This window comes from Heterocephalus glaber, unplaced genomic scaffold (genome assembly GCF_053883595.1).
Source record: "Heterocephalus glaber isolate CG9 unplaced genomic scaffold, H.glaber_assembly_v1.0 deba00001555, whole genome shotgun sequence".
In the NCBI taxonomy this organism is placed as follows: domain Eukaryota; kingdom Metazoa; phylum Chordata; class Mammalia; order Rodentia; family Bathyergidae; genus Heterocephalus; species Heterocephalus glaber.
Genome location: NW_028258346.1, coordinates 15,015,632 through 15,029,731, shown reverse-complemented (window position 1 = coordinate 15,029,731; position 14,100 = coordinate 15,015,632). Strand labels below are relative to the sequence as shown.

Here is a 14,100-nt window from a genome sequence, read left to right as displayed (position 1 = left end):
CAAACGATGGCCACTCTAATTGACACAGGGTCCGGAGTTTTCCTTTTGAGAACTTGATGCCGAATTCATCTGCTTTCTATAAAGTATAAATTTGAGAGAAATGTTGTAAAACACAATTGGGGGCGTTGACGGGGTAGACAATCCGGATCCCATGGCTTGTTGTAGAACAAAACTGAAAGCAAAAAGGCACACAGAGCCAGCTGACAGACAACAGACAATATTTAGACAGACTATATCCCTGGGCACCAAAGGGGTAAACTGACCAGAAAAGAAGGGTTCCTGCCGTCGTGATGAAGCCCTGGGTGGGGGAATTACTGTCATGTCTGACTTCCCTTTCACCCTCTGTAGAATCCACTGACTGAGAATCATAAGATTCTTACATGACTTCTGGAGGTTTTCCAGATAAACTCCCCTCAGCCTGGCTGGAATGACCTGAATCCTCCGCTTGAAACCCAAGCCCCCAGGGTCCTGATCAAATGGTCAGGGTGGCCTCCCTGGGCCTGTCTCGGGCCTCAGTGGCCTGAGACAGGGGCCGTCTGCTGTACAGAAGTCACCGACTGAAGTTTATCTTGCTGGGGCCTCCAAAAATGTTGTGCCAAGTGAGCTGGTAGATCACCAAACACTGGGACAAATGACAAAGTTAAAACTGAAAGGAGTTTATTCATGCATGTGGACTCCACCCTCTAGTAGAGTGAAGCACTGAGGCAGGGAACAGCACAGTTTTTATAGGTTGTTTAAACAGAGAAGTTCAAGGGGGGGGTCAACATGTTTTTAACCAGTTGCAAAATATTTTTCATAACTCAGCTATCTTGTCAGGTTAGGACATTTTGTGGCTACACGGGGGCACCTGGCACCAACCTTTTCCAAGAAGTGATGAAGCAAGTTTACAGAAGCAGAGCAAGAGGTTGCAAAAATGAGGTGAATTTCAGCACTCTGTAAAAGGAGGGGTACGAGGGGAGTTCATCTACAGGCCAAGAAGGCATTTCTTAGGTTCACTTTGGTCTCACACACACCATAATGTTTTTTATTTTTACAAGCCTGCCTTTCCATTCGGTGATACACAGCAGAAACATTCATTTGATCATTCCTTGTAAAGACACTCACAGAAGAGGACTTCCAAGCCTGCTTCAGAAAGCAGCCAGAATGATGGGATGTATGTTCAGAATGAGAGAAAGTACATATGTTGAGAGGGATTGATGACAATGAGTATTTTGCTATAACTTGTTTTTTGCTTAAACATTCACCATATACTTTGATCATACCTCCTGATTGTATGACTGGGCAAGAGAATTAAATTCTCCTGGTCTTGGGTCATCCATCTATAAAATGGGAATTGTAATAGTTTTTTTCTGCTAGGGTTGTCCTAAGAATTAAATTAGAGAGTTCATAAGAACTCTTCAGCACAATACCAGTCACATTATAAGGACTTAATAAGTGAATATTATTATGATATTGATAATATTTGTCCAGGTAGAACTCTCAGATTTTTATCTGTACCACATTCTCCAAACATTCATCTGACTTGTGAGATTATAAAAATATTTTAGAGTGGATTGCTGCAGATTTGAGTAACTTTAATGGTACCTTCCAACATTCACAAACCACTTGGAATTCTATTTATTGTAGACATCAACAATGAAATCTTTAGAGAATGAGTGATTCTTACAGTTTATTATTCCTTAAAGAGATGCCAATGGACATAATGGTGAAAATAATTCATTATGAGGTCAAGGAGATCTAGGTTTAAATGCTCATGATGCAGAGTACTATTTATAAGTGTAATCTTAAAACTTTACATAGTCCTTGGGTTTTTTTATCTGCAAAAACAGAGTTGTCATGAGTGTATAATAATAAAGTGAATGCATATAAACTTCCTGGCACATAGCAATTGCTCACTCAATAGAACTCAGGGCCAGGGATTCAGCGATTTAGCTCAGTGGTGCCACCGCCTGCCTCGTAAGCGCAAGGTCCCAAGTTCGATCCCTGGTACCAAAAAAAAAAAAAAAAAAATAGAATTTAGAGTATTTTTCTAAACTTACTAAAAAGCCAAGGGAAAATGAACATTGTGTAGCTGAGTCCACTTCTCTTTCTCTGCTGAGTGCATGTCTGTTCTTGAAACAGGATGAAGCACCCAAATCTCATCAAAGGAAAAAATTGAACATAAAAATAAAATCAATTTGCATTGGTATGAATTGTTTCACAGAGCTTAGAGACACTTGGCCTAATACAAACCTTCACACTGCCCTCAAGAAGGAGCCAAATGCGCCTTAACCCAGAAATCCCAGCTACTCATTCATAGGGAGTAGAGTCAAGGATACATTCTTATGAGGACTCCCCCTTCATCATTCTTTGTGACAAGATGTGCTAGCTTTTAAATAGCACATATGGAAGCCAGTTATGAGCCCGTGATGAGACTGTGGCAGCATAAAGATTTTTGTAAGGCTTCAGCTTCCTTCCTTCCCACTTTAAAATGACCATTTGCACCTAGAAAAAGCTAAAATGCAATGGTTTTGAAAATGTAAGAAGAAGCAAGGGGACAAGGCTTGCACCTATTAAAGGTTGTGCTAGACAAGCAGAAGGAACTAGAATTTCTAGGGAGTGAAGTTTGACTGCACTAGGGCTTTATGACAGTTGTCCTCATTCTCCTACTTCTGAGAAATTAGAGGGCACCTACTACATCAAAGAAGAGGTGCAATCCCCTGTACTACCCATAATAAAACCATGTGTCATTTTCAATTTCTTTCATTCATAAAGACACAGTGTCTCACCTATGCTGTTCAAGGTATCTGCCCAGTCCTACTACAAAACTTGGAGAAAAAAATCTCATAGCCTTCTCTTTGGCAAATGGAGTAACAGAGTTCTCCTCGCAAGTAACTCAGAGAAGCAATTCTCCTGCTGGACTCCACAACCACATGACATCAGGAGGCCGATTTCCCTGATCCTTGGCTCCTCTCCCCTTGTCTCCTACCTCCACTGATTTGGGAGAGTGACATTGTGTAGAGCAGAAAAAGGGAGCTTTGTTGTATTCTACTGGCCTGAAATGGCCTCATTTATTCAATAGATCCATCTTATAATTCCCAGATCAAACTATAGCCAAAACTACTTCAAGTCTTAGGGTAATACTGAGTACATAAAGGCTCTATTTTTTAATTTTGAGTCTCTCATCATGGGGCTGGTAAACCAGTCACCTTGAAAGTGGACTAAAGAGGATCTCAGAACTCCCCCAGGAGCATCAAGGGCAATAGTGACCCTGTGAGTATATTTAGTCGCCAGATAGCCTTGGTGAAGCTGTGATAGCAAAGTTACCTGAATCTCAGTGACGTCCTACAACAGAGGTTTATTTCTCCCTCATGCAGCTGACAAGAGCTCTTTCTACTTACTAGCCCAGAGTACTACACTTTGCTACGTCGTAGTTACATAGTCTGGAACACCTTCCTCTCTAAACAGCAAGAGAGAAGTCTCAGGTAAGGCTCCCTGAGAAACAAATCGAGGTCAAAATTTATTGCAGGAAAGTTACTGGGGTGTCAACTCTGAAATGACACCTGCAAGGGAGAAAAGGGGACAGGTTGAGCGAGAACTGTGAAACTAGGACGCAGAAAGAGCAAAGGTCTTGCAGACCCAGAATGGAGTTCCGGAGCTAGAGTGTTTTTCCCCTATGGTCTCACCTTAAGGAAGGGGACTAGGCTTTCATTACTCAACTTCTACCAGTCCTTCCATGGTCAGAAAGGGGCTGACCATGGGGAAGGTACTCTCTTCTACTGAGGAGAAGAACTGGAGAGCAACTCAGCTGAAGGCTTTCACACAAGTCGTGCAGCAGCTGGAGGAATGTGAGCCTGAGTCCTGGCTGGCAAACCTAGGCAGCACGTTGCAGTATCCATTATGTGGGGGAATGGGCAGCTGTGTCATCTGGAAGAGACATATGCTACTTTCTGTTCTCCTTTTAATGACCAGAAGTCACAAGTCCTACCCATCCACAAGGTATCTGGGAAGTGTGGAAAACAAGTGGAATATTTGGGAAATATGACTTTTCCACCACAATAGAGAAAGTAGCTTCCTCTGGGGCTACTCCTTTCCTCTTCTAAAGGTGTTTGCCTTTCAGCCATGGTCTTGATGCAGGTTAAATTTTACCTAATGACTTTGTAATAACTTGTCTGCTTTCTGCCTCTCGTCTTCCTGAAATCCCTTCTGGCTTCTTTTCTCCAAGTTTCAAGATCAGATTCTTCTCCTGAGCTCTTGTCCTGGTCTTTTCTAGGCATGAAAACAAACTGCCTAGTTCTTTTCTTTTCTGGTTCTCCAGCTCAAAAAGCGAACAGAACAAACATGCCACAAGTAGAACAACAACAATGAAAGCAGGCTCAGATCCTAGTGCTGACTTGCCCTTGCCTTGTACCGTAATATCTCCAAAACTAACGTTTGCCCCATCAATGCTTCCCATGGATTCAGAGCTCTGGACTCCACATTATTCTAGTCAATTCTATTATATAACATTCAGCTATTTTTTCAAATTACATACCCTCATACTTTGTATCGTGATGATAAACTTTCTTGCTTGGACACCTGACAACTACCTCTTCTTAGATCTTCTAGATTATTCTCCCTAACCACCCACCCGGTTGAATCTCTGGTGCTTAAAAACCCTGCAGCCCTGGGACTCAGCCAAGACCACTAAACTGGGATAAAATGAAACAAGATGCCTACTCAATTTTAAAATTCTTTGAAAGTGCATTCTCTTTGGTTAGCCATTTAATCACTTGGTTCTTTCTCACTATCCCTGTATATACACATTACTTTTCATCATTAAGGAGTCATTACATATTTCATCCAGACAGTATCTTGTGGTTTAAGGACCTAGACCAATTATAATTAAAGCAGAGTATGGATCAGCGCATACATGACATTAGTCCTTGAACACTCAGTAGCTATTAACCTACTTAAATAATTGACTGAGACTACTGATTCTTCAGATATAACTATATGTTTCCATCTTAGTGGAACCAGTTACAGTTTTTAAGTCTGTTGAAGAACAGCTGACTTCTCAAAACTTGACTCACTCTATCTCTGGGATTTAGGAAATGACTCATGGCACCTAAATGACCTCTAAGCCAGGGCTATCTGGGCTGGGACAACACTTGGGTTCAACTTAGCTCTCCATGGATGAAATAGTACTGAGAGGGGGAGGAGGTAGAGGAGCCTAAGTGCTGATGGGAGCAGCCAGCATTGTCAATCTGCAGTTATTGCCTGTTTAATTCACACGTCACAAACAGGCAGGCAGCCACAGATTTTTTTGAATTAGGTGCCAATTGTTTGAAAGTGGAAGATCTTACTTAGAAAGCTGTATTCCAAATGTGAGTGGAGAGGTCAGATCGGACAATGCTGGGCCTCCCTTGCTTGTGTCAATAACACATGGGGCCCAAATAGTGGTGGCTCTCTACTGGAAGGCCAAGCTGTTTATTCTCCAGCTCATCCAAGCTCCACTGACCGCCACTGTGGTGGGCTGAAGAGTGTTCCTCCCAAATCCACTTGTTGAGCCCCTGATTCCAGTACAATTGTATGTGGAGAGAAGGCCTTTGAAGTGGTCATTGAGGTTCAATGAAGCCACTGGGGTAGGGCCACAACCCAGTCTGACTGCCACTTCAGATGAAGAGGAAGGGACACCAAGAACACTTGGGCACAGGCCAAAAGCCTCATGAGGACACAGTGAGAAGATGGCTGTCTGAAAGCCAAGGAAAGAAGCTCAGGAAAACCAAACACTCTGACACCTTGATCTTGGACTTCCAGTCTCTGCCCTGCGAGCAGTAAATTCCTGTTGTTTAAGCCAACCAGTCTATGGCCTTTTGTATGGCAGCTCTAGCAAACTAATGCATTTACTGTACCTTCAATAGTACCTGTGCCTGTGCTTTGTATTTCTCCCCTGCCCCTGATCATTTCACTCATCACCTATCTGAATTGGAGGGAAGGGAGGGCATCACTTTCACACTAAGATGAATGTGCTTCTGCAGGGGGAAAAAGAAAAAGAAAACAGGGACTTTGAGGGAAGATGTTAAAATAGATATAAACAAACTAGATTGAATATTGAGGTAAAACAATTTCTGTAAATACAGACATTTCCACATAAAACAGTCCACCATGAACAAAATGTTAACAGATTTTATAAAGTTGTAGTAGATGTAAGTTTAAGAAAAATACAATGGTTAAGACCACTAACTGTGAACAAAAAGAAAAGGAAACTTTAGGTTTAGCTGCTTACTGATTGTATACCTTTAGCCTCCATTTCTTCAACCCTAAAATAAATATTGTGTTGGAAGAATGCATGTAATGTATAAAATGGCCTAGAACGGGACCTGAAGCAAAGCAGAGCAAAACAGCTGCAGCTATTCATTCTAGTACAATGCTTTCAGCTACAAACAACAGAAATTTTAACTCAAAGCCAACCAAGTAAGAAGGAATGGCATTGGCTGGACACCTGGAAACCCAGAGTTGGGGTGGCCTGCACTGCAGAGTTAAGCCAGTAGCCCCAGTTGTCTCTGTTTGTCTGTAGCTCTCTTACTTGTGTCCCTCACCATGTGCCAGCTTCCTCCTCAGGCTGCTAGCTAAATGGCTGGCGCAGTGCTGCGATGTACAATGTTCAGAAGAGAAGATGTATATTTCTCTATGTCTTTTTCCTGAAATGCCCTCAAACTTTTATCCATACCCTTTAGGTTTAATGCCCCTGCCATTTCCTTGTTATAACTGGAATCTAATTATCTGCTTGGCTTAGCCCTAGGTTCCTGAACCTATCATTCACCAGGAAACTGTCACCATGAGCAGAAAGTAATGAAAACTCACTGCTAGAGTTCTGAGCAATTAGGTGTCCCTGAGGTATATGGGCAACTCGGTGAAGGAGCCAGGCTTCTGAACAAAAGCAGGGGCCTGTTACAGGAAAAAGGGAAATTAGAAACTATGTAGGCAACCAGTGGCAACTAGAATGCTGGTATTACCATTAATAGAAAAAAGAACCATAACAAGTGGAACTAAGGTCTTAACCACTTTTATATGCTAAGTTCCACAAAATAACATAATATAAATGCATCACCAAGTTTAATCTTTTCAGCAGTCCTAAGAGATAGGATATGACATCCACTCTGCATAGGAGGATACAAGCATCAGAGAGAAGAATGTCCCTGGATCAAAGTCTAGCAAGTAGCCCAAAGTAAGAACCACATCTTTGACTTCCTTGCTTTGCTGTAAAAGAATAACAACAGCACCTACCTCAGAGGGTTGTGAGAATAGAGTGAGCAAGCAGTAAGCACCATCCTCATCAGAACTTCATTTAATGGAATATAAGTGTCTACTGATGGTTAAAAAATACTCCACTCTGTTTTGTGGTATCACCAAGAAAGAGAGAAAGAATGCTGCTAATGAAACTATCACGTAGGACTTGCCTATCACTTAGGGTTTTATATTGTATTTATTGGAAAATTGTCTTCCATCTTCAGCATAATTATCATGAATAATCTTGTGCAAATACGAAAAAGAAAACAAGTGAAATACATGAAGGTATTTCTAAAATTTCCTGAAACTTCAGCTTTTTTCCAATTAAAGAAAATGATTTCTAGCTTCTTGCATACAATATCATCTCTATGCCAAAAAACAATGTGCTGGTGATGAATCTGGTAATGAAGCGTTTCCTAAGATCTATTGTAGCATCAAAAGCCCATAATTTGGGTCTTATTAACATAAGCTCAGTTAGGCAGAGCTTGTCTTCTTAGGTTCTGGCTGGAGAACGGTCACTAATACTATGAGCAGTTGATTTCTGGCATTTAAGGAGGCATCCATTCTTGCCTCCAAGATTTTGTTCTAAGCAGTTGCCACCATTCAGGAAGTTTTGATGCTGAGTCCTTGAATGTGTGTTCAAGTAACACCAACTACTGCTTTCCTTTTCCCTCCTTAAAGAGAACAAAATGCAAAATGAAAGAAACAACCAACCGAATAGAAGACACAACTTACAGTGGGAAACGTTTTTGCTGGTTATTCCTCAGACAGAGGACTAATATCTAGAATACATAAAGAACTCAGAAAAATTGGACCTCCCCAAATAAAAGACCCAACCAAAATATCAACAACTGAAATGAAGAGACATTTCTCAGAAGTACAAATGGCCAATAAACACATGAAAAACTGCTCAGCATCGCTGGCCATTAGAAAAATGCAAATTAAAACAACACCGAGATTCCATCTTACCCAAGAAAGAATGGCCATCATCAAGAAATCCAATAATAGCTCATGCTGGAGAGGCTGGGGTGGGGGGGCTCTCCTACATTGTTAGTGGAAATGTAAACTAGTATAACCACTATGAAGGAAAGTATGGAGATTCCTCAGGAAACTAAGACTACAAATTCCACTTGGCCCAGCTAGTCCCACTTCTAGGTATCTTCCCAAAAGAGTTTAAAACATCACATCACAGTGATACATGCAAATCCATGCTTATAGCTGTATAATTCAAAATAGCTAAATCTTAGAAGTAGCCTATATATTCATCAGCAAATGGATGGATTAAAAAAAATTGGTGTTTATACACAGTGGAGTACTACTCTGCCATAAAGAAGGATAGACTTTTGTAGGAAAATGAATGTACCTTGAGATCATAATGTTTTTGTTTTTGTTTTTTTCCCCTTAAATTCTTTTATTGGTACATTTTAGATATACATCACATTTACGTTTATCATTGGGAACTTGTACCTTTACCTGATGCATCTTGGTTCTTATTTTTTTCCCCATTCCTAGCCCTCCCTTCACCCCCTCCACCCTTCCCTATTTACAAAGACTTTATTTCCATTTGGTCAATTTCTCATCATTTTTCCTTTCCCTTCTTTCCTTTCCCCTGCCCCTCCCACTATCCCTAACCCTTTGGACCTTTTCCTCCTATTTTGCATTATCGGCCATTCATTCTAATCATTGGTACACTTTAGGTATACAATATAATGACATTCATCATTGGAAATTTGCACCTTTACATAATCTCTCTTGGTTCTTATTTTTCACCCTGGCCCAACTCTCCTTTTAACCCATTCCTCCCTATTCACAAAGATTTTGTTTCCATTTTTTCATATTAATTCCATTCCCTTCTTTCCTTTCCCCTACCCCTCCCATTTCCCCTTCCCCTTTGCCCCTTTTCTTCCTATTTCACATTATCTATTATACCTTTTAGTCCTTATTTACTTTCAGTTTCTCACACTAGAGAAACTATTCAGTACTTATACATGTGTGTCCTATTTATTTCACTTAAGAGGATAGCCTCAATGTACATCCATTTAGCTATAAATGTCTCTAATTTCTCATTTTTGATGGCTGAGTAGTATTCCATTTTACTTTAAAAAAACACATTTTCTTTATCCAGTCTCCAGTTGATGAGCATTTGGGCTGTTTCCAAGTTTTAGCTATTACAAACTGTGCTGCTATGAACATGGGTACACATATATCACTGTGGTATGATTTTTTAAATTATTTGGGGAAGATACCCAGCAGGGGAATAGCCGGGTCAAATGGGACTTCCAGTCCTAGTTCTTTGAGATATCTCCATACTGATTTCCACAGTTGTTGCACCAGTCTACATGCCCACCAGCAATGGAGCAGTGTTCCTCTTTCCCCACAGCCCCACCAGCATTTGTTATTGGTTGATTCCATGATAGCAGCCATTGTTTCTGGAATGAGGTGGAATCTCAGTGTTGTTTTCATTTGCATTTGAGATCACAATGTTAAGTGAAATAATTCAGACACACACACATGCAAGCTGAAATATTACATGGTCTCTCTTAGATGTGAAACCCAAAGTATAAATAAAGAGCAAAACAAAAGGTAGAAAATAGGAAACAGGGAGATAAATCTTTCTCAAACAGTAAGGGATGAACAGATGGAGGGAAGAGGGGGAAAAAGAGGGAAAGGGGATGGAAAAAGAATTAAGATGTGTTATGAACATGCACCAGCTCCATGAAAGGAATATAACCATTATCAAAATCAAAGTCAAAGATTTACTGGAAAAAACAAAAACTGGAAAAAAATGCCATTAATTGCAGGATACCTCCCACCTTCAGACCTCTTAAATGATAAAATAGGCTTCTTATTGTTAGTTTCCTCTTGTCTCTTTGTCTGAAAAGAGCAGAGGCTTGCAGTGAAACCCAAAGTAGATGCCAGTAACATGAGAGTATTGATCAAATAGGCAAGAACAGATTATAAATTGCAATATACTTCATACCTACTAAGAAAGTTAAGAAGCTGAAGGGAAGAGACACCAGTGTTCAGTTGGAAAAGCATATCACCTTCTTGGTTAGAGAAAATAAGCACAGAGATTTATCATGGGCCCTCCAGCCTCTGTAGCAGAATCAGAAGAATCAGAATTTAGAAGACTCAGAAGTTTGAAGCGCAGAAACATTGCCCGTGGAAAGCTGTCACTAACTCACTGCTAGCAAAAGCCCAGCCTCTCGGTGTCTTTCACAAGCTCCTCGGGGCAATCTGAGGCCGCCTCTCACAGGGGGAAGAAGCCAGCAAGGCTGATTCTCAGCACACAGCTGAGGAGAGGTCAGACAGGAGGCACTTCAAAGGATGTGAAGGGAGATGGAGTCGGCCTCGGTGTTCGGATTCATGGAGAGTTGGTGAGAAAGGGAAGATGTGGCTTCTTACATTAACTTTTGAAAACTTGCTCTTTAACTTGCTAGTAATTTTATTGCAGAGTTTTAGGTTTGCCTCCTGGATGAAAATTTGGCCTTAATTAAGAATAAAATCTCCAACGGTAAGACTTCAGAAACCACAGACAACCCACAGCGATATGCAGGTCTTCTCAAGTTCCTAGTTGAAACAGCTCCGATATCTGACAGCAGTGACCACCACGGTTTCAGGTCACGAGAAAGGTGGACTGGTGGTCTTTCAAGGAGCACATCTCTAATGACTTTCCAGAAATTACGAACTTCCCAGGAATTTCTCAAAAGTCTTATAATCACCCACGTCAGCCAAAAAGATTGGAGATACGGAATACACCCAATAAACTGTTGTCACAAGAAGACCTTGCTCTCTCTTTAATGACAGATCATCCCTTCTAAAAGGCATTTTACGAACTGAAGATCACTGTTGCTAATTTTTGCTACACTTCATTAATTCATCAGTCAACAAACATCATCAAATGCCTGCTTTTTACTAGGCAGTATAGTAGGTGCTTCCAAAAAGAAAAATGACTAATACTTGACTCTTCTCTTCAGACCTCAGAGTCTCATGATGATAATGATTAAAAGACAGTGTGATGCGTAGTTTGATAAAAACAGAAGCAGTAAGGATGTAACTGCAACTAACTATGTAACTGTGTGAGAACTGGACAGTGTTTTGGAGGAAAGGATCTGCCATGTGGTTCATTCCGGCCTCGTTCTCTCTGGGACCACTTACTCTTCTTCTCCCAGCTCCATCTTTAGGTAATCAGAGTCCAAGACAAGGTGGTCTGACGACTCTGACAGGGGGCTTTGCAATTTTTTTCCGTCTTCTTGATAAGTAACAGTGTTTCTCGGAATTCACTGCAGTTTAAGCTTTTGAAGCTAAGAAAAAGCAGAGGAATCAATTTTATATCTTATTATCTTTGGGGTTTCTTGTTCTCCTATAGGAAAAAAACAGTAGCTCTTCCACTTTGGTAAATACAAGAAGAAAAAGGACTTTCTCCGCCTCTTGACACATGCATGTAACCAAAAATAATTTGGAAGGTGATATTACCTGGTTACTTTGATAGGAAATACATGGGATAAACTCTGTTTGCATACCTGGTATCATACAATAAAACTAAATAGCACTTAAAAAGCCAAGGGACTCTGGATGAAGGGAACACCAAAAGATTTTGTATTATTTTATAACTTTTATAAGTCTGAAATTATTTCAAAATATTTCTTTAAAAAAAAAAAGTTAAAAGGGGGAAGGTTTATTTAGCTCACACTTTGTAGAGGCTTCAGTCCATAATCAGTTGGCTCCAAGGAAGGGTGGCACATGGCAAAGGATCAAGATTTCATGGTAAACCAAAGGTAGCAAACCAACAGGGAAATTTAACAGCTTCTTTCTCCCCCTTTTATACTCTATCTAGGCTACATAGGGTGAATGGCACTCACACGCTTAATTCTAGTGTCCTTGAGTCTAGAATTGCACCAAGAATCAATTCCAGCTTCACACACTCCAGATCCAGCCCCTCCTAGGAAAGGATGAGGCTTTGGGGGGACATCTAGACACAAGCCAAAACATTCTGTCCCTGGTCCTCAAAAGATTCACGTACATTCCTTTATGAAAAGACATTTAGTCCATCTCCGAGAGTCGCCAAAGTCCTAACAGTTTCAGCACTGCTGAAAAGTCCAAGTCCAAAGTCTCCTCTGAGACTTAAGGCAAACTCTTAGCTGCCAGCCCCTGTGCAAATGAAAAGACAGTTTCAACACATTCAACATTCAATGGCACAAGATAGACATTTCCAATCCAAAGGTTACAAATGGGAATAGCAAGGAATGGGAACCAAGCAAGACCCAAGTCCAGCAGGGCTAAATCCTACAGTTCCATTTCTAGCATCCTCTCCAATTAGGGACAAGTTATGAACGCCAAAGGTGTTGGGTGGCTCTGCCTCTACAATACTTCTGGTGCTTGTAACTCCTATGGCTTCTCTCTAGGCCTGGCTATGCTCCCTCCTTACAGTTTTCCACATTCCTGGATTCTCCAAACTTCAGGGGTCTCCACTGCACAGTAGGCTTCACACTCACAGCTTCACACATTGCTTTCTCAGGGCACACTGCTTGGCCTCCCAGGCCTTCTGAAATTTAGGTGGAAGCCTTCCTGACCCCACAACTCTTGTATTCGGGATGCACCTAAAACCAGCACCATGTGGATAGTGCCAAGTTCTGCTGCCAACCGGAGCAATAAATAGCCAAGCTTCCTTCTCTCTTGGCTATAGAAGTCCAGTGCCTATTATCCAAATCCCTAGGATCAACTTCCCTAGGCCACAGCCATTCTGGAACATGGTGCTCTTGGGCTTTCTTCTCAAAACAAAATCTTTCACATTCACAATTGTGAGGCTGCAAAGGGTGAAGTCTTGGTGCTTCTTGTGATGTCTCGGGCCATCTTTTCTATTCTCCTGTTCCTTCTCAGCAATCAAGATCTGCTCTGCTCTATCTTTACAGGCTGCAACCTTACTGGAGCTCCTTTAGTTTGTAGAGGTTTCAATCCATAGTTGGCAGGCTCTAAGGCAGAGCGGCACATGGTAGAGGGACATCACATCTCAAAATATTTCTTTTTAACTCAGAAAGAAGTAAGGGAGGATTTGATCAGAATGGGAAGAACAAGAGACTGTAGGGAGAGGGAGAAGTCTGGGTAAAGGGACAGGGGCACGAAGCCCTATGGTCTACTCGGTTAACCTCAAAGAGTTTGAGAGCCTGGATATGAGCTAACTGAGGATGAGAAGGCAGAGAAGGGACAGGATACACATGACACAAGAGTTGTGGTCACAAAGGAACTGTCATACTGGGCTAAGGTTTTTCATTTACATATGGGTTTTACTGCTACAGCATACAGTATTTAGAGATAAACCTACAAGAATAATTTACTTCATTAGCTGTACAACATATTTTACTAACAGTGAAATGGGATGCATGTTTCAATTGATGGCAAGGAAGTAGCTAGATTACAGTTGGATATGAAAAAGATGGTGTCACTGTGGAGAATGGGCTGGAACAAGGAGAGGCTAAAGATGAGGAAACCAGTATGAAGGCAATGGACGTCATCTGGTGAAAGCCTATATGGTGATATAAATCATAAACCCACTGCAACTTGGAATGAGACTTGATGAAAATTGTCATTGAAGCCAAAATCACAAGTAATGACATTTTATAAGCAGTCTCAAGTTTAAGGGGTACTGTTGGCACGAGAACCTTTGGGACTGTAAAGCACTGGGCTGGATATCACATTTTGTTATACAAATATACAAATGTTGATAACTGCTTGCCAACACATTTGCTTAAAAGCATACTAAATAAAGAGGAAGAGTTAGGTATGTTGAAGATTTAAATCTGTACTCTTCCATGTATTGTTATTTTAAAATTGAGATGCTGGGCAGTTGGC

At 41.0% G+C, this 14,100-nt stretch overlaps 1 protein-coding gene across 1 annotated transcript in view; it reads right to left on the bottom strand.

Annotated features, from left to right (window-relative positions):
* Window positions 1-14,100, bottom strand: part of Slc30a8 (solute carrier family 30 member 8) — a 195,914-nt gene that overhangs the window by 105,830 nt on the left and 75,984 nt on the right.